We start from the raw sequence: 27906 nt of genomic DNA on the forward strand, positions 1-27906 counted from the left end.
CTGTGGCGTTGTTCTTGATGCTGTGCATGGTATCAGTGGCGTTGTTCTTGATGCTGTGCATGGTATCAGTGGCGTTGTTCTTGATGCTGTGCATGGTATCAGTGGCGTTGTTCCTGATGCTGTGCATGGTATCAGTGGCGTTGTTCTTGATGCTGTGCATGGTATCAGTGGCGTTGTTCTTGATGCTGTGCATGGTATCTGTGGCGTTGTTCTTGATGCTGTGCATGGTATCAGTGGCGTTGTTCTTGATGCTGTGCATGGTATCTGTGGCGTTTGTTCTTGATGCTGTGCATGGTATCAGTGGCGTTGTTCTTGATGCTGTGCATGGTATCTGTGGCGTTTGTTCTTGATGCTGTGCATGATATCAGTGGCGTTGTTCTTGATGCTGTGCGTGGTATCTGTGGCGTTGTTCTTGATGCTGTGCGTGGTATCTGTGGCGTTGTTCTTGATGCTGTGCGTGGTATCAGTGGCGTTGTTCTTGATGCTGTGCATGGTATCTGTGGCGTTGTTCTTGATGCTGTGCATGGTATCTGTGGCGTTGTTCTTGATGCTGTGCATGGTATCAGTGGCGTTGTTCTTGATGCTGTGCATGGTATCAGTGGCGTTGTTCTTGATGCTGTGCATGGTATCAGTGGCGTTGTTCTTGATGCTGTGCGTGGTATCAGTGGCGTTGTTCTTGATGCTGTGCATGGTATCTGTGGCGTTGTTCTTGATGCTGTGCATGGTATCTGTGGCGTTGTTCTTGATGCTGTGCATGGTATCAGTGGCGTTGTTCTTGATGCTGTGCATGGTATCTGTGGCGTTGTTCTTGATGCTGTGCATGGTATCAGTGGCGTTGTTCTTGATGCTGTGCATGGTATCTGTGGCGTTGTTCTTGATGCTGTGCATGGTATCAGTGGCGTTGTTCTTGATGCTGTGCATGGTATCAGTGGCGTTGTTCTTGATGCTGTGCATGGTATCTGTGGCGTTGTTCTTGATGCTGTGCATGGTATCTGTGGCGTTGTTCTTGATGCTGTGCATGGTATCTGTGGCGTTGTTCTTGATGCTGTGCATGGTATCAGTGGCGTTGTTCTTGATGCTGTGCGTGGTATCAGTGGCGTTGTTCTTGATGCTGTGCATGGTATCAGTGGCGTTGTTCTTGATGCTGTGCATGGTATCTGTGGCGTTGTTCTTGAGGCTGTGCATGGTATCTGTGGCGTTGTTCTTGATGCTGTGCATGGTATCTGTGGCGTTGTTCTTGATGCTGTGCATGGTATCTGTGGCGTTGTTCTTGATGCTGTGCATGGTATCAGTGGCGTTGTTCTTGATGCTGTGCGTGGTATCAGTGGCGTTGTTCTTGATGCTGTGCATGGTATCAGTGGCGTTGTTCTTGATGCTGTGTATGGTATCTGTGGCGTTGTTCTTGATGCTGTGCATGGTATCAGTGGCGTTATTCTTGATGCTGTGCATGGTATCTGTGGCGTTGTTCTTGATGCTGTGTATGGTATCTGTGGCGTTGTTCTTGATGCTGTGCATGGTATCAGTGGCGTTATTCTTGATGCTGTGCATGGTATCAGTGGCGTTATTCTTGATGCTGTGCATGGTATCTGTGGCGTTGTTCTTGATGCTGTGCATGGTATCTGTGGCGTTGTTCTTGATGCTGTGCATGGTATCAGTGGCGTTGTTCTTGTGCTGTGCGTGGTATCAGTGGCGTTGTTCTTGATGCTGTGCATGGTATCAGTGGCGTTGTTCTTGATGCTGTGTATGGTATCTGTGGCGTTGTTCTTGATGCTGTGCATGGTATCAGTGGCGTTATTCTTGATGCTGTGCATGGTATCTGTGGCGTTGTTCTTGATGCTGTGTATGGTATCTGTGGCGTTGTTCTTGATGCTGTGCATGGTATCAGTGGCGTTATTCTTGATGCTGTGCATGGTATCTGTGGCGTTATTCTTGATGCTGTGCATGGTATCTGTGGCGTTGTTCTTGATGCTGTGTATGGTATCTGTGGCGTTGTTCTTGATGCTGTGCATGGTATCAATGGCGTTATTCTTGATGCTGTGCATGGTATCTGTGGCGTTGTTCTTGATGCTGTGCATGGTATCTGTGGCGTTGTTCTTGATGCTGTGCATGGTATCAGTGGCGTTATTCTTGATGCTGTGCGTGGTATCAGTGGCGTTATTCTTGATGCTGTGCGTGGTATCTGTGGCGTTGTTCTTGATGCTGTGTATGGTATCTGTGGCGTTGTTCTTGATGCTGTGCATGGTATCAGTGGCGTTATTCTTGATGCTGTGCATGGTATCAGTGGCGTTATTCTTGATGCTGTGCATGGTATCTGTGGCGTTGTTCTTGATGCTGTGCATGGTATCTGTGGCGTTGTTCTTGATGCTGTGCATGGTATCAGTGGCGTTATTCTTGATGCTGTGCGTGGTATCAGTGGCGTTATTCTTGATGCTGTGCGTGGTATCTGTGGCGTTGTTCTTGATGCTGTGTATGGTATCTGTGGCGTTGTTCTTGATGCTGTGCATGGTATCAGTGGCGTTATTCTTGATGCTGTGCATGGTATCAGTGGCGTTATTCTTGATGCTGTGCATGGTGTGAATGACATCTTTTTGAGAATGATGTCTGGAATGTCTTGTTTGAAGCCTCTGGGTTGTTCGTAGGTGTGAACATCGGTCATGCGTGTCTTTGTCGCCGCTATTATTAAGATAATTGCATAACGTAATGTGTTATTTTGCGGACTATAAACATTAGTCTGTTTAGTAGTGTGTCCATGATGGCATCAGTCTGTTGTCTGGTGTGGTAGTGGTGGCATCAGTCTATCGTCTGGTGTGTCCATGGTGGCATCGGTCTATCGTCTGGTGTGGTAGTGGTGGCATCAGTCTATCGTCTGGTGTGGTAGTGGTGGCATCAGTCTATCGTCTAGTGTGGTAGTGGTGGCATCAGTCTATCGTCTGGTGTGGTAGTGGTGGCATCGGTCTATCGTCTGGTGTGTACGTGATAGCATCAGTCTATCGTTTGGTGTGTCCGTGATAGCATAAGTCTATCGTCTAGTGTGTCCGTGATGGCATCAGTCTATCGTCTGGTGTGTCCGTGATAGCATCAGTCTATCGTCTGGTGTGGTAGTGGTGGCATCAGTCTATCGTCTGGTGTGTCCGTGAAAGCATCAGTCTATCGTCTGGTGTGTCCGTGATAGCATCAGTCTATCGTCTGGTGTGGTAGTGGTGGCATCAGTCTATCGTCTGGTGTGTCCGTGATAGCATCAATCTATCGTCGTGTGTCCGTGATAGCATCAGTCTGTCATCTGGTGTGTCCGTGAAAGCATCAGTCTATCGTCTGGTGTGTCCGTGATAGCATCAGTCTGTCGTCTAGTGTGTCCGTGATGGGATCAGTCTGTCGTCTGGTGTGTCCGTGATAGCATCAGTCTATCGTCTAGTGTGTCCGTGATGGCATCAGTCTGTCGTCTAGTGTGTCCGTGATGGCATCAGTCTGTCGTCTGGTGTGTCCGTGATAGCATCAGTCTATCGTCTAGTGTGTCCGTGATGGCATCAGTCTATCGTCTGGTGTGTCCGTGAAAGCATCAGTCTATCGTCTGGTGTGTCCGTGATAGCATCAGTCTGTCGTCTGGTGTGTTCGTGATGGCATCAGTCTATCGTCTGGTGTGTCCGTGATAGCATCAGTCTGTCGTCTGGTGTGTCCGTGATAGCATCAGTCTATCGTCTAGTGTGTCCGTGATGGCATCAGTCTATCGTCTGGTGTGTCCGTGATAGCATCAGTCTGTCGTCTGGTATGTCCGTGATAGCATCAGTCTGTCATCTGGTGTGTCCGTGATAGCATCAGTCTATCGTCTGGTGTGTCCGTGATAGCATCAGTCTATCGTCTGGTGTGTCCGTGATAGCATCAGTCTATCGTCTGGTGTGTCCATGATAGCATCAGTCTATCGTCTGGTGTGTCCGTGATAGCATCAGTCTATCGTCTGGTGTGTCCGTGATAGCATCAGTCTATCGTCTGGTGTGTCCGTGATAGCATCAGTCTGTCGTCTGGTGTGTCCGTGATAGCATCAGTCTATCGTCTGGTGTGTCCGTGATAGCATAAGTCTATCGTCTAGCGTGTCCGTGATGGCATAAGTCTATCGTCTAGTGTGTCCGTGATGGCATAAGTCTATCGTCTGGTGTGTCCGTGATGGCATCAGTCTATCGTCTGGTGTGTCCGTGATAGCATCAGTCTGTCGTCTGGTGTGTCCGTGATAGCATCAGTCTATCGTCTGGTGTGTCCGTGATAGCATCAATCTATCTTTTGGTATAGTTCGTGCATGGCGCTGGGAACTTCAGGGGCTTTGAACGGCCACGGTAACAATCTACTGGAGGGCTGTGCACGGTAGTGTTCTTCATGACCGTGTGGCCTAACGGATAAGGCGTCGGACTTCGGATCCGAAGATTGCAGGTTCGAATCCTGTCACGGTCGATTTTTACAAACAACATTATCCGTCTCATATCAAACGTGTTGGTATAACCTAATTGTTACAAATGTAGAAGTCATTGTACATTGAAATACCTTGCCTCCTGCCACTACTATCATGGCTTGCCTGCGCCAGTATGATGATATACAGCTCAGAGTTCCGCAGGAGTGTGAAGGTAGCAGCAGCAGCAGGTTCTCAATCAGACTGTATGTAGTACAGTTGGTGTGGCACAGAAGATAACTGACTCACTGAGGAATGTGTTAACGTACTAATACCGTGGAGGACATGTCGTCTGCTGAGGCAATCAACACTGTTTGTACAACACCTGGGTCCCTGAGGCGATATATATATATACCTGCTCTAGCAAGGTGTGTCCTAAACTGATATGAAAATACTTGTTAATGTTTTATGTATGTATGTATATATGTACATGTATGTATGTATATATGTAATGTATTTATGTATGTATTTGCGTATGTATCTTTTTATGTATGTATGTATGTATGATGTATGTATATATATATATATATATATATATATATATATATATATATATATATATATATATATATATATATATATATATATATATGTATGTATGTAGATGTATATATGTATGTATCATCGTTCCTCCATCCCCAGCCTGAGGGAACTAATCAGGTACACAAAGCCTTCTCAACATGACTCGCGCACATCATGAACCCGTGTCTAGTGTGTTAAGTGAACAATGACCTTTTACGCTTACGAAAATGCTTCGTCCTTTTCACTCTTCACACTTTCAAAAACATTTCTTACCTTTCACTCTTCACGCTTACAAAAACGCTTTTTACTTTTCACTCTTCACGCTTACAAAAACGCTTCTTACTTTTCACTCTTTACACTTACAAAAACATTTCTTACTTTTCACTCTTTACGCTTACAAAAACGCTTTTTATTTTTCAATCCTCACGCTTACAAAAACGCTTCTTACTTTTCACTCTTCACATTTGGTAGTTTCGTGGCTCAACACCAGAACCTCCATTCATAGCAGCGCCACACGCAGAATACATCTGTCGTATCGGATTCCCATTCATTTCCATAAACTTCATCCAGACATATACAGTAGTATAGTGGTGTGATCGCCCCTGATCTGATCTAGTAATATTCTGATTGGCAGAGGTTGAAATCAACTGTCCATTGATAACAATACTACAGCCTGCGACCTAAATTTTAGGACTCCTCAAGCCTTGTGAGCGTTGGCCTTAATTTTAGGTAGACGCTTACGGCGTTTCCCCTCAACTTTAAAAGGACACGTAGTGTAGTTTTCCTCCCTTTTTAGGTATCAGGCTGTCGCACGAGTCACTTCAGATGTAATCAGCAGAAACTTGAATTAACATAAAAATTCTATATGTAAAGGTGAAAAAAAAATTTATTTCTTTTTTTATTTTGCTTTGTCGCTGTTTCCCGCATTAGCGAGGTAGCGCAAGGAAACAGACGAAAGAATGGCCCACCCCACCCACATACACATGTATATACATACACGTCCACACACGCAAATATACATACCTATATAACTCAATGTATACATATATATATATATATATATATATATATATATATATATATATATATATATATATATATATATATTTTTTTTTTTTTTAATTTTCCAAAAGAAGGAACAGAGAATTGGGCCAGGTGAGGGTATTCCCTCAAAGGCCCAGTCCTCTGTTCTTAACGCTACCTCGCTAATGCGGGAAATGGCCAATAGTTTGAAAGAAAAGATATATATATATATATATATATATATATATATATATATATATATATATATATATATATATATATAAATATGACAGAGAAAATGAGAAAAAGGTCGTCAACAAGTCTGAGGTGGAGTGTCGAGTTGCAGGAGTACGCAGTATACACACATCCGACCTTCAGGAAGGCTAGTGCGCGCCCGGGTAGGGACGGGGGTTACATCCAAAGATTAAAGACATTAGGAAAGATGAATAGGAAATAGATAAAAAGATGAGGTAATAATGATGGGAAAGTGAGGACGGAAGTTGTGGGAAGAAGGGAAGACGCGTCTGTACTGGGCGTACAGTGTAGGGGGAGCAGGCATGGAAGATGGAATCTTTACAATTTCAAGGGGGAACTATGGCAACATTGAAATAGAAAATGTATGTTGCTGCGCTCTGGCAACTGTATTTGGCAAGATCATTCTGAATGCTGTAGAAAGTTGTCTCGGTGTGGGAAGCTGCATAGGACTGCATGACCAAATGATTGCTTCATATGACTGTCGTGATTGACCAAGTAACTCGAGAACTTGATGAGCAGCATTATTCTGGAATCTTGTTCAATGGCTCCTCAGTTAGGGAGCTGTTGCACACATGTATCATCAGTGTGGAAGATGTAAGTGGGAGGGACATCCCGCAATCAAGGATACCTGCCTAGTTCTTAAACCATTGCATGTCTGCGTTATCCTGGGATCTCTATGTGACGGTTGCATTACTATGAGAGCTATGGATGACTGCATAGACTCGGAGTTTGTCCATAATGCGTCCTTCTTGGATCTATAGATGACTACATAATTCTGGGATCGCTGTACCATTTTGAACGCTTTGAAAAAAAAGAGAATGGATCGTTCTAGAATTTCATATTACAGAGTCATTCCGTGATCCAGGCATGTCTCCATCATTCTAGAACATCTTTATGGCTACTTCATTCATGTATCTTTGCATACCTGCGTCATTCTGGGAGTTGTGCATAACTCCTGCTTCCTTAGTGGAGGCTGTGTGGCGTTATTCTTGATACTGTGCATGGTGTCAGTGGCGTCATTATTGAAACTGTGCATGGTATCAGTGGCGTCATTTTGAGGACAGTGCCTGGCAACTGTGGCTTAAAGCATTAGTCTGTCATTTGGTGTAGCCATGAGGGCATCAGTCTGTCGTCTGTTGCGTCCATGATGGCGTCAGTCTGTCTTCTGTTGCGTCCATGATGGCGTCAGTCTGTCTTCTGTTGCGTCCATGATGGCGTCAGTTTGTCTTCTGTTGCGTCCGTGATGGCATCAGTCTGTCTTCTGTTGCGTCCATGATGGCGTCAGTCTGTCTTCTGTTGCGTCCGTGATGGCATCAGTCTGTCTTCTGGTATGGTAGTGATGGCATCAGTCTGTCGTCTGGGGTGTCGGTGTTGGCATCAGTTTGTCGTCTGATGTGTAACTGATGGTACTCAGTCTGTCGTCTGATGTGTAACTGATGGTACTCAGTCTGTCGTCTGATGTGTAACTGATGGTACTCAGTCTGTCGTCTGATGTGTAACTGATGGTACTCAGTCTGTCGTCTGATGTGTAACTGAGGGTACTCAGTCCGTCGTCTGATATATCCGTGAATGCATTAATCTGTGGTCTGCTACGTCCGTGATGACATCAATATATTGTGTGATGTGTCTGTGAATACATTAGTCTTTATTGTCCGTAAAATTTTTGGGATCTCGTCTGGTATCTGTGATGACACACACACCGTAGTGGCATTAATCTGTCATCTGATGTGTTCGCTATGGCATTAACCTGTCGTGTGGTATGCACATGATGACATACCGTCCGAAGCTTCAGTATAGCGGGTTTGGGTGATATTGCTGATAGCAGCGTGGGGGTTGTGCGTGGCCAAAGTCGACAACTAGAGGCACACCACCTGAGCCAGAGCTCTGCTGACAGAGACACCTTCACAGACTTGTAGAGGAGAGTAACCTTCCTTGCTTATATGACCGTGTGGCCTAATGGATAAGGCGTCGGACTTCGGATCCGAAGATTGCAGGTTCGAATCCTGTCACGGTCGAATTTTATTGCCAACACCTCCATTTCCGGCCAAAGGGCTGCTACTGTCTATAGGAACTCTGCTATTGTTGCTGTGACCAGCTACCTGAACCAGCTTATTGGTACCGCAGCTCTGAATTCGACGTTCCTCACGGCAATATGGAGTGTGCCGCTTCGAACTGGCAATGAGGGAGAGAGAGAATCAGAATGTTCGTCTCGGGTCACCTTTATATCCGTCAGGCGTGCCTCAAACACTAAAGCAGCAGCAACGTCTAAATCATTGTTCGAGGTGGCGTCATTCTAAAGTCTGTATCTTGCAGGTGTGTGCCACAGCAGCATTCTGGAGGCTGAACACGTGAAGTCGTTTACTTCTTACCCAACAACACGCATATCCACCTAAAAAGCAGTCCACTACAGAGGATGAAAAGACTGCTTCACTTCTGATTGATATTTTAGCTCGGTATTCACAGAAGAAATCCTGCAAGATCTGTCTGACCCTGTGAAAGCTTTTCCCGGATCACTAGGAGAACATCTTTCCAGTTTAGACACATCCCCTGAGTTGTTGCTTATGAACTTAAACCTGGCAAGGTTCCTGGAGCAGATGGTTTACACTCTTCACCTCGCAAAGAAATTGGACATGGGATCACAACAACCCCCCTTCCTTCGGGCTGATCTAAGAGAGAGTACAGTCCCCAAGGAATGTAAAAGCAATGTGTGTCTCCAATTTTCAAAAAGGCTCTCGCAGACTAAGATCAAATTACAGACCTGTTAGTTGAACAAACCAAATCAGTAAGGCACTGGAGGCCATTTTGAAAGATGCTGTTATATCACACTTAGTCTGCTTCAAGCTTGTCAGACGCAGTCAACATGCATTCATAAGTGATCGCTCTTGCCTCGCAAACTTACTCCAGTTCTTGGAGGAAGTTGCTAAAATACCTTAACGAGGGACATCCTGTAGCCTTATTATATCTTGACTTTAGTAGAACCTTTGATAAGGTCCCTCGCAATAGATTCATTAGGGAAGTGAAAGCTCAAGGCATCTCTGACATGATTTCATACTGGATTGAGAAATGGTTCTGGGACCGTAAATAGAAAATGATTATATCAATAGAGTCTCGTCAAACTGGTCTACCGTAAAGAGTGGTATACCCTAGGGCTCTGTGCTGGGATCGATATTATTCTGATAATAGATCGGTATGTTTACTGAGGAAACCAACTGGTAAAGATTTTACTTACTAGTTTGGGAAATCCCGCTCTTCCATTCAAGTAAACAACATAGGACTCTCACTGATTCACTGTTATCTCCCTGGCGAACTTTCAGACTTGACTTTCTCGCCTTACGCCGCAATGTTGGTTCTCTTCCCCTCTTCTGTAGGTATTAATTTGTTTTTTGCTCCCGAAATCTAGTTGCTTGTGTGCCCCCACTACCAACTAGACCACGCAATACTTGGCAAGCTGCTGCGTCACATAACTGTGTGGCCGTTGGCAACTCAAGAGTGGGCCACTTTGATAACTGTTTCTTTCCCTACACCCCCGAAGCTTTGGAACTCTCTACCTTCTCATGTCTTTCACAATTACCATGACCTAGCACAATTTAAAAGACAAGTTTTTTACTTTCTCCAAAACTCGTATATGCTTTCCCTTGTCTCTTCACTTTCATATCCTCTCTATATTTCAAATAATGCCTGGCCTTGATGTGGACTTTTATCCGTGACTGGAACCTTCAACATAAAAGAATAAATTCGGAACTTAAGTGTCAGCAACATATCTTTAGACCTTGAGCCCTCATCATAGCGTCTAACTTACAACTGTGACGTCCATAAACTGGTATAGTCATGCAACCCAGTGATCCTACATCGTTACGTATGACAGGAGACACCGTAGTTAGGAACAGCCCATTGGCTGGAGATGAAAGCTGTTGGCAAGAAAATCGACCGTGACAGGATTCGAACCTGCAATCTTCGGATCCGAAGTCCGACGCCTTATCCCTTAGGCCACACGGTCGTATGAATAACAATGTTTACTCTTTCCTACATCTCTCTGAAGACGACCCTAACAGCAGAGCTGTTGTACATCCCCCACGCTTGGCCACTCTGAACTTGCTGGTTGAGGCATCCCACAGTCCCCCTTGCCACTCACAACTCGCTGGTTGAGGCATCCCACAGTTCCCTGGCCACTCACAAGTCGCTGGCTGAGGCATCCCACAGTCCCCTTGGCCATTCAGAGCTCGCTGGTTGAGGCATCCCACAGTCCCCCTGGCCACTCACAACTCGCTGGTTGAGGCATCCCACAGTTCCCTGGCCACTTACAACTCGCTGGTTGAGGCATCTCACAATTCCCTGGCCACTCACAAGTCGCTGGCTGAGGCATCCTACAGTCCCCTTGGCCATTCAGAACTCGCTGGTTGAGGCATCCCACAGTCCCCTTTGCCATTTAAAACTCGCTGGTTTAGGCATCTCACAGTTCCTTGGCCACTCACAACTCGCTGGTTGAGGCATCTCACAGTTCCCTGGCCACTCACAAATCGCTTGCTGAGGCATCCCACAGTTCCCCTAGCCACTCAGAACTCGCTGGTTGAGGCATTCCCACAGGTCCCCCCTGGCCACTCAGAACTCGCTGGTTGAGACATCTCACAGTCCCCCTGGCCATTTAAAACTCGCTGGTTGAGACATCCCACAGTCCCATGGCCACTCAGAACTCGCTTGTTTAGGCATCCCACAGTTCCCTGGCCTCTCTGAACTCGCTGGTTTACGCTTCCCACAGTTCCCTGGCCACTCAGAACTCGCTGGTTGAGGCAATCCACAATCCCCTGGTCACTTAAAACCCACTGGTCCGTTACTTCCACATTTTTCCATCGCCGCTCAGAAGTGGCTTGTCTGAGACGTATTAACTTCCCTGATTGATCAGAAGCTGGTCTGAGGTATCCACAGTCACCTGACCAGTCAGAACTCCGTGGTATGAAGTGTCAGTAGTCTGTCTCCCTTGCCATTCAGACGTAGGTTTTCTGAGTCGTACACGGTCCCTTGTTCGAGTCAGAAGTGGTTGGTCTCACGCGTCTGTTCCCCTTGGCCGATGAGATCCACTGGTCAGAGTTGTCCACCTATTTCTCCATCTTGTATTGTCTCGCTGTCAAAGGCGTCCTATAACGCTTGTTCATGATTTCCTCTCTATTGTTAAACACAACATTTCGTTCCAGTCATTTCTAAAACTCCTTTTTTTTTTTTTTTTGCCATCATCTGTTTTTACTTATTGGCTTTACCTTTCTCTACAGTTCCCCACCTGATTAAGGATCATATTTACTGCCTCTCTCTCTCTCTCTCTCTCTCTCTCTCTCTCTCTCTCTCTCTCTCTCTCACATTCTCCCAGGTCGTGTCCATTTCTATGTGATGATGGAAACTATTGATTACTTCCGTCTTATAATTCATGCTCATTTCTTTTACAATAAACGAACGTATTCGGACTACCTGGGCCCTTGTCTGCTCGCTCTAACGGGAGAAAGGCGGAATGGCGTTGTTCAGTGGGATGGCCACTGACTCTCGCCACTTTTCCCCTCCATACCTCCCATTCTTCACAACTTACGCCCTCAACAATAATAGAATTTTCTCGAAATTATATCACCCCAGCAGCCAGAGGTTTCTATCCCGCTATGAAAATGGATAGATTATTCGTAATTGTATGGAGGTTGATTATCATGCGTATCACGATTTCCTTGGCCTGTCAACAGACGGACACTTATATATATATATATATATATATATATATATATATATATATATATATATATATATATATATATATATATATATATATATTCGTTAGTTTAGAAAAGCCCACAACTTCAGTTTTTTCCGCTGGCACGAAACCGGGTTATCACACTGTGAACCTCACCACAGCTAATGACGGTAGATTTCAGGGAAATCGATGTCGCAACATGATTATTTTTTAAGCAAACCGACTATTACAATTTATCATTAAGTGCTTGGGAAACCAATTGTGGATCATGTATCGGTACGTCTACTCGAGGAGACAGCTAATGTTTAAAATTTCAGTTGACTAATTTGGGAAGTTGTGCACTTCAGTACTGATAAAAAACATAGGAATCGGATCCACTAACATCTATACTCTCCGACTTCTGTCAGTTACATGTCTGAGAGCTGTCACCACCATGATGTCGTCAGTATTGTTCAGGTCAGAGCAGTAGCATTAGTACACTGGTTGTACCAGCTCGTAACGGTATCAAGTATAAGGTATGGCCACCGCAACTCGGTGATCCTTCATCGTTAATAGTGTCATAGAAACCCCTTAGATAATAACACCCCAATAATTGGAAATGGAATATTTTGGGCAAGACAATCGACCGTGACAGGATTCGAACCTGCAATCTTCGGATCCGATGTCCGACGCCTTATCCCTTAGGCCACACGGTCGTACAAGCGTTCAAGCTCACTCTGTTCTACGAACCTGTGAAGGTGCCCTTGTCAGGAGAGCTCTGGCTTCAGTTGTGTGTCCTCGGCGATACCAGAATGCGATGAGCTAAAGCGTCCATTGTCCCCGGGCGCTTAAAACTCGCTAATCTGACACGCCCGGAGTCTCCCTGGACACTCGGATCCTGTTGGTCTGCAGCGTTTGATGTCCATGGCCCACTAAGAATAGCTGGTGTGAGGCGTCCACGGTCCTCCTGGCCACTCGGATCTCGCTGGTCTGAGCCATTTCAAATCCCCGTGACCAGTCTGAACTCAAAAGGTTGATGTGTCCACATCGCTCCTAATCACTCAGGACTAACTGGTCTGAGGGCGTTCTCAGTCTTTGGCCACTCAGAACTAGCAAGTCTAAGGCAATTAGAAGCAGCTGTTGCGAGCCGTATGAAATCCCCTGGCCACTCGGAACAAGCTGGTCTGATGCCTTTGTAGTTCTGCAGGCCACATAGAACTCACTGGTCTGAGGCGTCTAGTTCTCCAGGCCACATAGAACTCGCTGGTCTGAGGCGTCTAATTCTCCAGGCCCCACAGAACTCACTGGTCTGGGACCTTCGCATATCATCTCGTCTCGTCTTGCCACTCTGTTTTAGGCATTCTTAAAATTTTATCATAATATCCATGTTTTCTTACACAACGATCCCCTAACTTCGTTTGTAAACAAATATTTTTCATACCATCGTCCTCTTTTCCTCCATTCTCTCTCTCTCTCTCTCTCTCTCTCTCTCTCTCTCTCTCTCTCTCTCTCTCTCTCTCTCTCTCTCTCTCTCTCTCTCTCTCTGTACAACCTGCTTACCTCAATTTGCACAATCGTCTCTACTCCTCTCATTCCTTTTTTTTTTTTTTTTTGTTTTCAGTTCGCCGGATCGAATCCATCCCAGTGTGGTTTACGGAAATCAGCGTCTCGCTACACTCGGTAAGTATCAGAACCCTACTTTTTTATACATTGTATTTCACGTTTAAGGAAACCCATTATTATATTAACATAGATGTATATGCTCAGGAGAGTCAGTGGCACAAAATCGGGTAATCGGACTGTCAAGGGTTTCGGTGTTGCAGCATTATCTTGTTTGATAAACCATCTGGAACAGATTACATTAGCTGTCTAGGATAACTGTTGTCGATACATAGGTGTGTGTGTGTGTGTGTGTGTGTGTGGAAACCAAGGATATGAAAAAAAAAAGACTTTACTACTTCGGGAAATTTAGCATTGCAGTGCTAGTGGATAGTTTAGGTCTGTCACTGGTGCATAAACATCATTCCTCGCTAACACCTCATTTTGCATTATCTCTCTCGCCCTGTTTTTCTTTCCTCAGTTCCCCAGCTTGTATCCCTCTCCGTGTGATGCACGGAAACTATCGTTTAGGTAAATTTCTTGATTTTATAAATCCTTCTTTTATAATAGACTCGCTCCTACGTGAGAATACTTGAATGGCATTGTTCAGTGATATAACCATTCATCCCTACCGTTTTTCCTCTTCCCACCTCTCATATTGCCAGCAAAGTCTTTTCCTTCAATAGTAACATGTCTTTCCAAATATATGTGGATGAATTTTTGGATAATTGTGTGTGGGGTTAGTCATCGTGCTCGTGGCAACTTCCTGCCTTTTTTTTTTTCTTTATTTCTACATAATACAGTACAATACAATATGATGTGATATGATACAATGATATCTTTTTAATTCTTTTCGCCATTTCCTGTGTCAGCGAGGTAGCGTCAAGAACATATGACTGAGCCTTCGGGAGGAAAATTCTCACTTGACCCACTTCTCTGTTCCTTCTTTTGGAAAAGAGAAACAGGAGGGGAAGATTTCCAGCCCCCCCTCGCTCCCTCCTCCTTTTAGTCGCCCTCTGCGATACGCAGGGAATACGTTGGAAGTATACTTTCTTCCCTATGCCCAGGGATAACACTATGAATTAACTTATTTTCCCAAGGATGCATCGTCCTAGAAGTTCAATTTCTGTCCTTCCAAATAAATGGATATATATTTTTAGCAGTTGCGTATGGGAGTTAGTCATCGTGCGCTGGCAACTTGATCGGCATGTTTACAGACAGGAAAAGACCAACTTTTTTGTTATACATAAATTCATTAGTTTAAGAAACCCATTATTTCGTCATTAATGGGTGTGTTCAGGAAACCCACTGGCACAAAAGTGGGTGATCACGTTGTAAGCCCCACTGTAAAAAAAAAGAAGATATCACACTTTAGGGAGACCACTCTCGCTGTACCAGTTTAAGAAAGTAACTAATAACAGTTTTACATTAGTCATCTGGGGAACGCACTGCAGATAAATGCATCGGTTTCTATACTATGGCGTCCAACTGCTAAAGATTTTACTTCAGTTACTTGGGACGTTTCACATTTCAGGGCTGATAAACAAGTTAGGACATCTGGTGCATAAACACATTTACCCTCGGACTTCTGTGTCAAGTTACACGTCCTCAGACCCCTACACTGTCGCCATAACGTCATGGGGAATGTCCAACTCAGGGCTGTAACATCAGTAAACTGGTTCATCAGGCAGCTCGATACATGAGTAAGGCATAGTCACGCAACCCAGTGATTCTACAGCGTTAGTAATGTCACGGGGAACCCCGAAGGGGTAGTAGCCCCTTAGCTGGACATGGATGATGTTGGCAGGAAAATCGACCGTGACAGGATTCGAACCTGCAATCTTCGGATCCGAAGTCCGACGCCTTATCCGTTAGGCCACACGGTCACAAAGGAATTTCATTGTCCTATACGACCAGGCGCCCCTGTCGGGAGAGCTCTGGCTCAGGTGGTGTGCCTCTGGTTGTCGGCTTTGGCCAGGTACATCCCCCCACACTGCCCTCAGTAATACCTTGACTCGCTGGACTGAGGCGCCCACAAGCCCCCGGCCACTCAGAACTTGCTGGTTTGAGGCGTCCACAGCTTCCCTGGCCACTCAGAATTCACTGTCTGAGGCATCCACCTTCCCCAGTCACTAAGTAATGGCAGGTCTGAGGCGCTAACATTCCCCAACCACTTGCTGCTCTGCCAATCAGAACTCCTGGGTCTAAGGGGTCCTGAGTTCTCCTGGCCTGAGGCGTGAAAAGTCTCTTATCCACTTGCCCACTCAGACCTTGCTTCTCTGAGGCGTAAAAAGTTCCTTATCCACGTGGCCAATCAGAATTCGCTTGTCTGAAGCGTCTTCAGTATCTCTGGCCACACAGAACTCCCTGATCTAAGTCGTCCTCAGTCCTCTTAGCCACTCAGGATTCCCTGGTCTGAGTCTTCCACGCTATCCTTGGCTACTCAAAACTTGCTGGTCCAAGGCGCCGACAGTATCTTTGGCCATTCAGAACTCGCTGGTCTGAGGCATCCAAAGGCCACCTGGTCACTCAGAATCGGTTGTTCTGGGGCGCCCATAACCTCCCAGCTCCTCAAAACTCGCTGATCTGAGGCATGAACAGCCTTTCTGGATACTCGGAACCAGATGGCGTGAGACGTCCAAAGTCCCTCTGACCACTCAGAACTAACTGGACTGAGGCTCCATAGTTTCTCTCACCACTCAGAACCCGATAGTTTGGGGCGTAAAAAGTCCCTCTAGCCACTCAGAAGCGGATGGTCTGAGGGGTCTAAAGTCTCACTGACTGCTCCAAAGTTACTGGTTTGAGGCTTGTACTGTCCTCAGCCATTCAGAATGAGTAGGTGTGAGGCTCCTGCATCCCTCCAGTCATTCAAAACTCACTGGTCCAAGGTGTCCCTAGTCCCCCGCCACTCAGAAGACGCTGGTCTGAATCATCCACAGTCCCCCTGGCCACTCTTGACTCGCTGGCGTGAGGTGTCCAACAGTTCCCATTGTCACTCGGGATACGCTGGTCTGAGGTATGCAAACAGACCCCCTGGCAACTCAGAACTCACTGGTTTGAAGGCGTCCACGGTCCATCAGGCCATTTAGAACTCGCTGGTCTGAGTGTCGAACACTATCCCTGGTCACACAGAACTCGCTAGTCTGAGTGTCCGATAGTATCTCTGGGCACACAGAACTCGTTGGTCTGAGTGTCAAACAGTCCTCATGGTCACTCAAAACTCTTACTTGAGGCTCACTTAGTTCCTCTGGTCACTCGCAACTCGTTGGTTTGAGACGTCCACAAAACATTTCTCTACGTGACATTCATGGTCCATCATTTCTAATTTTTCTTCTACCACTGTCTTTTTTTTCTCCATTCTTACTTTTTCCCGTTCTACAGCCAGCTCATCTTTTTCTTACAGTATCCCTTTAAGCCCTGTATCCCCACCCCACCTCCCCAGCAGAGGGTATGGAATCCCTTGTGATTTACGGAATCCATCCTTTAGATACATTTCATAAGTTTAGTTATCTCTCTTTTATAATGTAGATTCACTTTTGAGGAAGTCCCATTCTACTGACATAGATATGTTCAGCAGACCCACTGGTACCAAATAGGGTTATCACAGTGCGTGCCCCACCGTAACAAATGATCACACACTTCAAGGAAGCCACTGTCGCAACACAGTTTTGTTTGCTGTCTGGGATATGTATTACGGTATGTCTACTGAGAAAACCCACTGCTTAACATCACTTTAAGGCTACATTAACAGTAAACAATAAACGACTCGCCTATCCATTAATTTCTTTACTCTTGGGCTTCAGCGTAAGCTACACGTCCTTAAACACTTGAGCTGTCAGCGTAACTTTATTAGGAATATCCAACTCGGTAAACTGGTTCAGGCAGCCCGTTACAGTAACAAAAGCAAGGTAAAGTCACACGCCAGTGATCCTATACCGTTAGTAAATGTCAGGGAAACCTCTTGCACGGTAACAGCTCAGTAGTTGGAGGCTGTTGGCAAGAAAATCGACCGTGACAGGATTCGAACCTGCAATCTTCGGATCCGAAGTCCGACGCCTTATCCATTAGGCCACACGGTCATACAAGCACCTAAGCTCACTCTCCCCTAGAGACCTGTGAAGGCTCTCCTGTCAGGAGAGCTGTGGCTCAGGTGGTGTGCCTTCGGTTGTCATCTCCTGGCTACTGCCACACACACAGCCATCACTAAAACCAGAACTCGCTGGACTGATGAATCCAGTCACTCAGAGCTAGTTGATCTGAAGCGTCTACAGTCTAGACCACATATAACTCGCTGGTTTGTGGCATCCACAACCTCTCGCCCACTTAGAACTCGTTGCTTTGAAGTTTCTTCAGTCTCTGGCAGCTCGGATCTAGCTGTTTGGAGCGTCCATGATCCCAGAGATCATAGAACTACCTCGTCTGAGGACCCCTACAACTCTCGCCGTCTCGGAACTAGCTGGCCTGAGGTGTGCACAGTCCCACTCACGGCTACCTATAACTTGTTGGTATTAGGCGTCTACATTTCCCAAGCCACTCAGAAGTAGCTGGTCTGAGACATCTTCAGTATCCCGGCTACTAAGAACTACCTGGTCTGAGGCATCCATTGTCCACATAATCACTCAAAACTAGTTTGTCTAAAGCATTTAAGGTTCCCAGCTAGTCGGAGGTGTGAAGCATCCGTCCCCCCCCCCCCCCCCCCCACTCTCGAGACTAGCTGATATGAGGTGTTTGAAGGCCATTGGCCCCTCAGATCAATCTAGTCTGAAAAGTTGAGAATCCCCTGGCCACTCAGAACTCGTTGGATCTTGGCAATTACAGGAATATATTCCAGGCCTCCACAGTCACCATGCCTACTCAGAACTCGGTCGGTTTGCATAATCCACGGTCCTTGGCCGCTGAGAACTCGCTTGCTTGAGTCGTCTATAGTCACACGGCCGCTCAGAACTCGCTTGCTTGAGTCGTCTGTAGTCACACGACCGCTCAGAACTCGCTGGTTTGAGGAGTCTACAGCCGCCAGGCCATTCTAAAATCACTGTCTGAATCATCTTTAGTTCCCATGGTCACTCAGAACTTGCTGGTCTGAGTTGTCAACATTCTCTCTCTGGCCTTCAGACCTAAGTGGCCAGTGACATTTATAGTCCCCTCTTCACTCAGAATCCAATGGTCTATGGAGTTCACACTCCACTTCGACAGCCAGAAGTAGCCAGTCTGAATTGTCTACAGTCCCCATGACTACTCATAACCCATTTTACGGAAGGGTTCAGTTCCCTGACCACCCAGAACTGATCTGTTGAATTTCAAGTTCATTACCCACTGAGAACACGCCGTTCTGAGGAGTTCAGAGTTTCTGGTCACTCACAGCTCGCTAGTTTGAGTCGTCTGTCTACGGTCGCCGAGCACTTGGGATCTCGCTAGTTGCAAGCGTTCATAGTCCCCTGGCCACTCAAAACTCCCTGTCTGCAGTGTCTGTAGTACGCAAACCTTAAGAATTCGCTGGTCTGAGGCTGCTCAAAACTTGGTGGCCCAGGTTATTCACAGTCCCCTTAACCACTCAGAAATCGATGGACTGAAAGATTAACAGTCCCTCTGGCTACCCAGAACTCCCTGGTCTGAGGCGTTCACAGTCATTTGGCCACACACAACTCGTTGGTCTGAGGCGTCCACACACCATTCTGTCTCGATTAGCCTTGTAGATCCAGACGTCCTCAGTATCTCATCATAAATACTTCCTCTCTGTTTTGCACTACATTTCTTTCCGATCGTTTGTAAAACTTCTTTCTTAGCATCTTCTCTTCTTTCTTCCTTGATTGATCTCTCTCTCTACATATTCTTACTTCATTTTGCATTATCTATTCTCTCTTATTTTTCCCAGTTCTCTAGAGCGTATCCATCTCCGCGTGACTTACGGAAACTGTCAGTTAGATATATTTCATGAGGTGTCAGATTTTCCATTCATTATATACCAAGATTCGTGCCTTTGGGCGAAGGAAAATGGATTAATCATTAGACACTGTGTATGGGGTGGATTAGTCATAATGCGTGCGGCAACTTCATTGCTCCAACGTGAATATATTTGTTCAGGAGACCCCACTGGCACCAAGTCGGGTTTTCACACTGTGAGCCACACTGTAACAAATAATGTTAACATTCAAGGAGACCACTGTAGCAACACCATTTTGTTAAGAAATTGACTGATACAGTGTATCACTAACTGTCTGGGATACATATTGCGAATAATACATAGGTATGCCTAATGAGGTAACATAGAGATTCTACTTCACTAATTCGTGCTTCAGTACTTAGATAAGAATTAGGACTCTCACTGATTCATTCATTTCTTTACTATCGGACTTCAGCATCAGCCACACGCCTTTAGGCCCTGATTTATCACTATAAGACATAAGGAAGGTTCAGCTCAGAGCTGTAACATGAGAGTACAGGATCAGGCACTTCGTAACAGAAACAACAGCAAGGTATAATTACACAAACCAGTGATCCTTTATTGTTTATAATGTTAGGGGAAACCCCTAGGCAGTAAGAGTCCAATAGTTGGAAATGGAAGCTCTTGGCAGAAAAATCGACCGTGACAGGATTCGAACCTGCAATCTTCGGATCCGAAGTCCGACGCCTTATCCTTTAGGCCACACGGTCACACAAGCGATGAAACTCATTATTTTTTAAAGACCTGTAATGGCGCTCCCTGTCAGGAGAGCTCTGGCCCAGATGGTGTGTCTCTGGTTGTCGGCTTTGACCACGTACATCCCCCCACACTGCCCTCCATAGTACCATAGTCCCTGGCCATTCAGAACTAGCTGATCTGAGGCAGTCATAGTCCACTTTGCTCTAAGAGCTCACTGGTGTGAGGCGTTCGCAGTTCACCTGGTCACCCGAAACGATCTGCTCTTAGGCGTTTAAAGTCTCCTGATAACTCATTACAAGCTGGTGTGAGGCGTCTGCAGTCCCTCGGCCACTCAGAAGTCTGTGCTGTGAGTCGTCCACTATCCCCTTGGTCTCTCAAAACTCGCTTATCAAAGACATCCACAGTACCCTCGGCTACTGAGAACTTGCTTGTCAGAGACGTTCATAATCCCCTTAATCACTTAGAACCAGCTGTTCTCAGACATCCACATTTTCTCTACCCACTTAGAACTCTCTGGCCACTCACAGCTCACTGGTCTGAGATGTCCACAGTCCTTCGGCCACTCCAAACTCACGGGTCTTAGTCGTTCACTCATCGTCCCGTCTCAAATAGCCTTGTGGATAAAGACGTCCTCAACATCTGGTCATAATTATTTCAGTTCTTTTTTCACATTTCTTTAAAATCTTTCGTAAAACTTCTTTCTTACCATTGTGCTCTCTTTCTCCTTCCTTACTTGGTCTCTTTCTACATCATCTTTATTTTGCATTATCTTTTATTTTTCCCCAGCTACTCAGATTGTATCCATCTTCGTGTGATTTACGGAAACTATCGGTTAGCTTTAAACGAAGGATGGTTTTAGCTTTAAACGAAGGTTAGATGTCTTATGGGTTCAGGCGGTTGATTGTAGGGTGGACAGACTCTGGATCTGCCTTGCATGGACCAATAGGCCTCTTACAGTGTCCTCACTTCTTATGTATTTATATACTTTGTAAGTTTAAAAATTCTACCTTTATGATAAGCAGTCAAATTCTTGCTCTTTGAGCTCTCGTCTGTTTGCTTCTACAGGAGAAGGGTGAAATGTTATTGTCAGTGGTATAATCACTCACACCGGCCATTTTACCTTTTCATACCTCCTAAATCATCGGCACAACTTTCTTGCTCACCAATAACAAATTCCTCCCAAGATATCACAGCAACCAACAGTTTCTGTCTTATAAGGAAATGGATTAATTATTAGGTTGTGTGTGTGGGGATTAGTCATTGTGCACCTGGAAATTTCATCGTTCCAACGTGAATATGTTTGTTCAGGAAACCCCACTGGTACCAAATCGGGTTTTTGATCTGTGTGCCTCACTGTAACAAATGATGGTAATATTCAAGGATACCACTGTAACAGCTCCATTTGTTAGGACACTGACTGATATAGTTTATCGTTAACTGTTTGGGAAGCTTAATGCAGACAATACATCGGTATGTTTCATGAGGATACCTACTGCTAAATATTTAACTTCACTGATTTGTGCTTTAACACTCAGGAAAAAATTTGAACACTTTACTATCAGACTTCAGCATCAGCCTCACGTCTTCAGGCCATGATCTGTCACTATAACGTTATTTGGAATGTTCAGCTTAGAGTTGTAACATGAGAGAACAGGATCAGGCAGCTCGTAACAGTAACAACAGCAAGTATAATCACACAAACAGTGATCCAATATCGTTTGTAATGTCAGGAAAACCCCTTAGGCAGTGATTGCTTAGTAGTTGGAAGTGGAAGCTGTTGGCAAGAAAATCGACCGTGACAGGATTCGAACCTGCAATCTTCGGATCCGAAGTCCGACGCCTTATCCATTAGGCCACACGGTCACACAAACGACCAGGCTCACCCTTCTCTGAAAAGTTGAAATGGCGCTTCCTGTCAGTAGAGCTGTGGCTCAGGTGGTGTGCCTCTGATTGTCGGTTTTGGCTACATACATACCCCACACTGCCCTCCGTAGTACCATAACTCTCAGGAAGAAGGCGTCCATAGTCCCTGGCCATTCAGAATTAGCTGGTTTAGGCGCTCATAGTCCTCTTTGTACTCAGAACTTACTGGTGTGAGGCGTTCACATTTCCCCTGGCCACTCAAAGCCATCTGCTTTTACGCGTTGAAAGTTCCCAGGCCAGTCGCATCTAGCTGGTGTGAGGCGTCCACAGTCCCTCGGCCACTCAGAAGTCGCTGGTCTGTGTCATCCACTATCCCTCTGATCACTCAAAACTGGCTGGTCTAAGACATTTATAGTACCCGCGGCCACTGAGAACTTGCTTGTCTGAGACGTCCACTGTCACCTTTGGTCGCTCAGAAGCAGCTGGTCTCAGGCATCGACATTCCTCCTACCCAGTTCAAAATCTCTGGCCACTCACAGCTGGCTGGTCTTTAGGCATTTACATTCCCTCGGGCACTCAGAACTCGCTGGTCTCACTCGCCCACACATCGTCCCGTCTCATGGAGCCTTGCGGATAAAGACGTCCTTAACATCTCGCCATAATTGCTTCATTTCTGTTTTACTTCACAGTTCTTTTCAAATGTTTGTAAAACTTCTTTCTTACCGTCGTCTTCTATTTCTCCCTCTTTATTTGATCTCTCTCTCTCTCTCTCTCTCTCTCTCTCTCTCTCTCTCTCTCTCTCTCTCTCTCTCTCTCTCTCTCTCTCTCTCCACATCTTTTTACTTTATTTTGTATTCTTTATCTCTTACTTTTCCCAGTTCCTCATACTGCATCCATCTCCTTGTTATCTATGGAAACTATCAGGTAAATATATTTCATAAGTTTAGAAAATTTCTTTTTATGATACACCAGCAAATTTTGGCCCTCGGCTGCTTGTTTCTACGAGAGAAGGGCGGAATGGAATTGTTCAGTGGCATAATCACACACACCGGCCTTTTTTTTTTTTTTCCATACCTCCTATATTTTCGGTACAACTTCCTCAGTCAACAATGACATATCTTTCCAAAATATGTCATCTCAGTAGCCCAAAGTTTCTGTCCTGCTAAGGAAATGGATCAGCCATTAGACACTGTGTATGGGGGATTAATCATCGTGCGTCTGGCAATTTCATTGCTCCAACGTGAATATGTTTATGTACGAGAACCCACTGGCAGCAAATCGGGGTTTTAAACTGTGAGTCCCACTGTAACTAACGATGGTAGTAGTATTCAAAGAGACCACTGTCGCAACTCCATTATGTTAGGAAATTGACTGATATGGTTTATCATTAACTATCTGGGAAACCTAATGCAGATAATACATTGGTATGTCGTATGAGGAAACCTACTGCTAAAGATTTTACTTCGGTAATTCTTATTTCAGGACTGAGGAAAAGATTAGGACTCTCACTGATTCGTAAACTTCCTTGCCATCAGACTTCACCTTCACATCTTCAGCCCCTGATGTCTCACGATAACGTCATTAGGAATATTCAACTCAGAGTTGTAACATAAGGGAACAGGATCAGGCAATTGTAACAGTAACAACAGCAAGGTATAATCACACAAACCAGCGATCCTTTACCGTTTGCTATGTTGATTAAACCCTTTAAGCAGGAACAGCCTAGTGGTTGGAAGTTGCTGGCAGGAAAATCGACCGTGACAGGATTCGAACCTGCAATCTTCGGATCCGAAGTCCGACGCCTTATCCATTAGGCCACACGGTCACACAAACAACAAGGGTCACTGCTCTTCTCCGAAGACCTGCAATTTCGCTCCGTGTCAGGAGAGCTCTGGCTCAGGTGGTGTGCCTCTGGTTGTCGGCTTTGACCACTTGTATCCCCCACACTGCCCTCCATAGAACCAGAACTCTGAACGAAGGCGTCCATAGTCCCCTGCCATTCACAATTAGCTGATCTAAGGCGCTCTTCTCCCCTTTGCACTAGGAGCTTACTTGCGTGAGGCGTTCACAGTTCCCCTTGCCACTCAGAATCATTTGCTCTTCGGTGTTTATTGTCCCCTGATTACTCATCACTAGCTGGTGTGAGGCGTCTGCAGTTCCCCGACCACTCAGACGTTGGTGGGCCGAGTTGTTTACAGTCCCTATGGTCACTCAAATTCGTCTGTGTGACATCCATGGTACCCCCGGCCATTGAGAACTTGCTTGTCTGAGATGTTCATAGTCCCCTTCATCACTGAGAACCAGCTGGTTTGAAGTGTCCATATTTCCCCTACCCACTCACAGTTCACTGGTCTGAAGTGTCCACAGTCTTTCAGCCGCTTCATATCCACGGTTCTTAGTGTCCACACATCGGTCTCATCTAGCCTTGCGGATAAGGACGTCTTTAACGTCTGGTCATAATCATTTCAATTCTTTTTTACATATTTTTTTTAAATCTTTTGTAAAACTCCTTTCTTATCATCGTGTTCTCTTTTTCCTCCCTTACTTGATCTTTTTCTACATCATCTTGCTTCATTTTGCATTATCTTTTTACTTTTCCCGAGTTCCCCAGATTATATCCATCTTCGTGTGATTTACGGAAACTATCGGTTAGCGTTAAACGAAGGATGGTTGTAGCTTAAACGAAGGTTGGATGTCTTATTGGGTCAGGCGGTTGATTATAGGGTGGACAGACTCTGGATCTGCCTAGTATGTGCCAATAGGCCTCTTACATTGTCCTCACTTCTTATGTTCTTATATATTTTCTAAGTTTAAAAATTCTACTTTTATGATATGCTATCAAATTCCTGCCCTTTGGGCCCTTGTCTGTTTGCTTCTGCGGGTGAAGGGCGGAATGGAATTGTTCAGTGGTATAATCACTCACACCGGCCACTTTTTCTTTTTCTTACATCCTATATCATCGACACAACTTTTTCTCTCAGCAGTGACGAATCCCTCCCAAGATATATCATCACAGCTGCCAACAGTTTCTGTCTTGTTAAAGAAATGGATTAATCATTCGACTCTGTGTGTGGGGATTAGTCATCGTGCGTCTGGTAATTTCATCGCTCCAACATGAATATGTTTGTTCAGGAGACCCCACTGACACCAAATCGGGTTTTTGAACTGTTAGCCTCGCTTTAACGAATGATGGTAGTGTTCAAGGACACCAATAGAACAACTCAGTTTTGTTAGGACACTGACTGATATAGTTCGTTAACTGTTTGAGAAGCCTAATGCAGATAATACATCGATATGTTTCGTGAGGATACCTACTTCTAAAGATTTTACTTCACTGATTCGTGCTTTAACACTCGGGAAAAAAGTAGGATACAGTACTCTCAGACTTCAGCATCAGCCCCACGTCTTTAGGCCCCGATCTGTCACCGTAACGTCATTTGGAATGTTCAGCTTAGAGTTGTAGCATGAGAGAACAGGATCAGGCAGCTCGTAACAGTAACAACAGCAAGGTTATAATCACACAAACAGTGATCCAATATCGTTTGTAATGCCAGGAAAACGCCTTAGGCAGTAATTGCTCAGTAGTTGGAAGTGGAAGCTGTTGGCACGAAAATCGACCGTGACAGGATTCGAACCTGCAATCTTCGGATCCGAAGTCCGACGCCTTATCCATTAGGCCACACGGTCACACAAACGACGAGGCTCACCCTTCTCTGAAAACTTGCAATGGCGCTTCTTGTCAGGAGAGCTGCGGCTCAGGTGGTGTGCCTCTGTCGGTTCTGGCTACATACATCCACCACACTGCCCTCTATAGTACCAAAACACTGGACAAAGGCGATCATCGTCCCCTGCCATTCAGAATTAGCTGGTCTGAGGTGTTCATATTCCCCTTTGCACTAAGAGGTTACTACCCCTGGCACTCAAAACCATCTGTTCATAGGCGTTTAAAGTCCCCAGGCCAGTCGCATCTAGCTGGTGTGAGGCCTTCACAGTCCTTCGGCCACTCAGAACTCATTGGTCTCAGTTGTCTACACGTCGTCCCGCCCCATATATGAAGCTTTGCGGATAGAGACGTCCTCAAAATTTGGTTATAATTACTTCATTTCGTTTTTACTCCACATTTCTTTCAGTCGCATATAAAACTCTTTTCTTACCATCGTCCTCTTTCTCCCTCTACTTGATTTCTCTCTCTCTCTCTCTCTCTCTCTCTCTCTCTCTCTCTCTCTCTCTCTCTCTCTCTTTACATCTTTTTACCTCATTTTACATTATATCTTTCTCTTTTACTTTTCCCCAGTTCCTCATATTGTATCCATCTCCGAGTGATTTATGAAAACGATCGTTTGAATATATTTATCAAGTTTAAAATCTGTTATACCAACAAATTCGTGCCTTCTCGGCCCTTGGCTGCTAGTTTCTACGAGCGAAGGGCGGAATGGAATTGTTCAGTGGTATGATCACTCACTCTGGCCATTTTTCTTTTCACACCTATATTTTCGGTACAACCTCTTCGGTCAACAATGATAAAACTTTCCAAAAATATATCATCCCAGCGGTCAAAAGTTTCTGTCCTGCTAAGGAAATGGATTAATCATTAGACTCTGGCAATATTATTGCTCCAGCGTGAACTGACAGGAAATCGTTTTATTTACTATGTGATCCTTGCTGTAACAAATGATGGTAGCATCCTAGGAGACCATTGTGTTAACTACATTTTGTTAGGAAATTGACTGACATGGTTTATCATTGACTGTCTGAGAAGGCAGAACCTACTGCCTTCATAGGCCCCTTTAGGCCACACGGTGTTTGTCTAATGAAGAACCTTCTGCTAAAGATTTTGCTTTACTGATTCGTACTTCAATGCTTGGGAAAAAAATGAGGACTCTGATGCATAAATTTCCTTACTATCAGACGTCAGCGTCAGTTACAAATCTTCAGGCCCTGATCACTCACGATGACGTCATTAGGAATGTTCAACTCAGAGTTGTAAAATGAGGGAACAGGATCAGGCAATTGTAACAGTAACAACAGCAAGTTGTAGTCACACAAACCAGCGATCCTTTACTGTTTGTAATGTTGATGAAAACCTTTAAGCAGAAACAGCCAAGTGGTTGGAAGCTGCTGGCAGGAAAATCGACCGTGACAGGATTCGAACCTGCAATCTTCGGATCCGAAGTCCGACGCCTTATCCTTTAGGCCACACGGTCACAGAGGCGATGAGGCTCACTCTTTTATAACGACTTGCAGTGGCGTTCCCTGTCGATAGAGCTCTGGCTCAGGTGGTGTGACTCTGGCTGTCGGCTTTGGCCACATACATCACCCACACTGCTCACAGACCTCTCTACACGAAGGCGTCCATAGTCCCTGGCCAGTCGGAATTAGCTGGTTGAGGCGCTCATAGTCCCCTGTGCACTAGCTTACTGGTGTGAGGCATTCACAGTTCTCCTGGCCTCATAAAACCATATGCTCTTAGACATTTAAAGTCGCCTGATTATTCATTTCTAGCTGGTGTGAGGCGCTACAGTCCCTTGGCCACTCAAAACTCGCTGGTTTGAAACATCCAATGTATCTCCAGTCTCTGGGAGCTCGCTTGTCTGAGATGTCCACAGTCCCCTTGATCATTCAGAACAAGCTGTTGTCAGCCATTTACATTTTCCCTACCCACTTAGAACTCTCTGGCCACTCTCAGCTCACTGGTCTGAGGTGTCCGCAGTCCTTCGGCCAATCAAAACTCGCAGATCTTAGCTGTCCACACATCATCCCGTCTCAGCCTTGCGGATAAGAACGTCCACAACGCCTGATCATAATTATTTTGATTTCTTTTGCAAAACACTTTTCTTACCATCGTGTTCTCTTTCTCCTTCCTTC

The 27906-nt window shown here is 45.3% G+C and overlaps 11 non-coding genes across 11 annotated transcripts; 2 read left to right on the top strand and 9 right to left on the bottom strand.

The window, feature by feature from the left end:
- The first annotated feature begins 4367 nt into the window (after nucleotides 1–4367).
- TRNAR-UCG (transfer RNA arginine (anticodon UCG)) lies at nucleotides 4368–4440 on the top strand. Its single transcript has one exon. It is a non-coding gene; the product is annotated as a tRNA-Arg (tRNA).
- A 3737-nt stretch (nucleotides 4441–8177) lies between these two features.
- Nucleotides 8178–8250, top strand: TRNAR-UCG (transfer RNA arginine (anticodon UCG)). Its single transcript has one exon. It is a non-coding gene; the product is annotated as a tRNA-Arg (tRNA).
- Nucleotides 8251–10159: 1909 nt separating this feature from the next.
- Nucleotides 10160–10232, bottom strand: TRNAR-UCG (transfer RNA arginine (anticodon UCG)). The gene has a single exon. It is a non-coding gene; the product is annotated as a tRNA-Arg (tRNA).
- Nucleotides 10233–12582: 2350 nt separating this feature from the next.
- On the bottom strand, nucleotides 12583–12655 carry TRNAR-UCG (transfer RNA arginine (anticodon UCG)). Its single transcript has one exon. It is a non-coding gene; the product is annotated as a tRNA-Arg (tRNA).
- A 2696-nt stretch (nucleotides 12656–15351) lies between these two features.
- TRNAR-UCG (transfer RNA arginine (anticodon UCG)) lies at nucleotides 15352–15424 on the bottom strand. The gene has a single exon. It is a non-coding gene; the product is annotated as a tRNA-Arg (tRNA).
- A 2120-nt stretch (nucleotides 15425–17544) lies between these two features.
- Nucleotides 17545–17617, bottom strand: TRNAR-UCG (transfer RNA arginine (anticodon UCG)). Its single transcript has one exon. It is a non-coding gene; the product is annotated as a tRNA-Arg (tRNA).
- A 2499-nt stretch (nucleotides 17618–20116) lies between these two features.
- On the bottom strand, nucleotides 20117–20189 carry TRNAR-UCG (transfer RNA arginine (anticodon UCG)). The gene has a single exon. It is a non-coding gene; the product is annotated as a tRNA-Arg (tRNA).
- A 1779-nt stretch (nucleotides 20190–21968) lies between these two features.
- Nucleotides 21969–22041, bottom strand: TRNAR-UCG (transfer RNA arginine (anticodon UCG)). Its single transcript has one exon. It is a non-coding gene; the product is annotated as a tRNA-Arg (tRNA).
- A 1752-nt stretch (nucleotides 22042–23793) lies between these two features.
- Nucleotides 23794–23866, bottom strand: TRNAR-UCG (transfer RNA arginine (anticodon UCG)). The gene has a single exon. It is a non-coding gene; the product is annotated as a tRNA-Arg (tRNA).
- A 1789-nt stretch (nucleotides 23867–25655) lies between these two features.
- On the bottom strand, nucleotides 25656–25728 carry TRNAR-UCG (transfer RNA arginine (anticodon UCG)). Its single transcript has one exon. It is a non-coding gene; the product is annotated as a tRNA-Arg (tRNA).
- A 1444-nt stretch (nucleotides 25729–27172) lies between these two features.
- On the bottom strand, nucleotides 27173–27245 carry TRNAR-UCG (transfer RNA arginine (anticodon UCG)). The gene has a single exon. It is a non-coding gene; the product is annotated as a tRNA-Arg (tRNA).
- Nucleotides 27246–27906: the final 661 nt, after the last annotated feature.

Source organism: Panulirus ornatus, chromosome 1 (genome assembly GCF_036320965.1).
Source record: "Panulirus ornatus isolate Po-2019 chromosome 1, ASM3632096v1, whole genome shotgun sequence".
Taxonomy (NCBI): domain Eukaryota; kingdom Metazoa; phylum Arthropoda; class Malacostraca; order Decapoda; family Palinuridae; genus Panulirus; species Panulirus ornatus.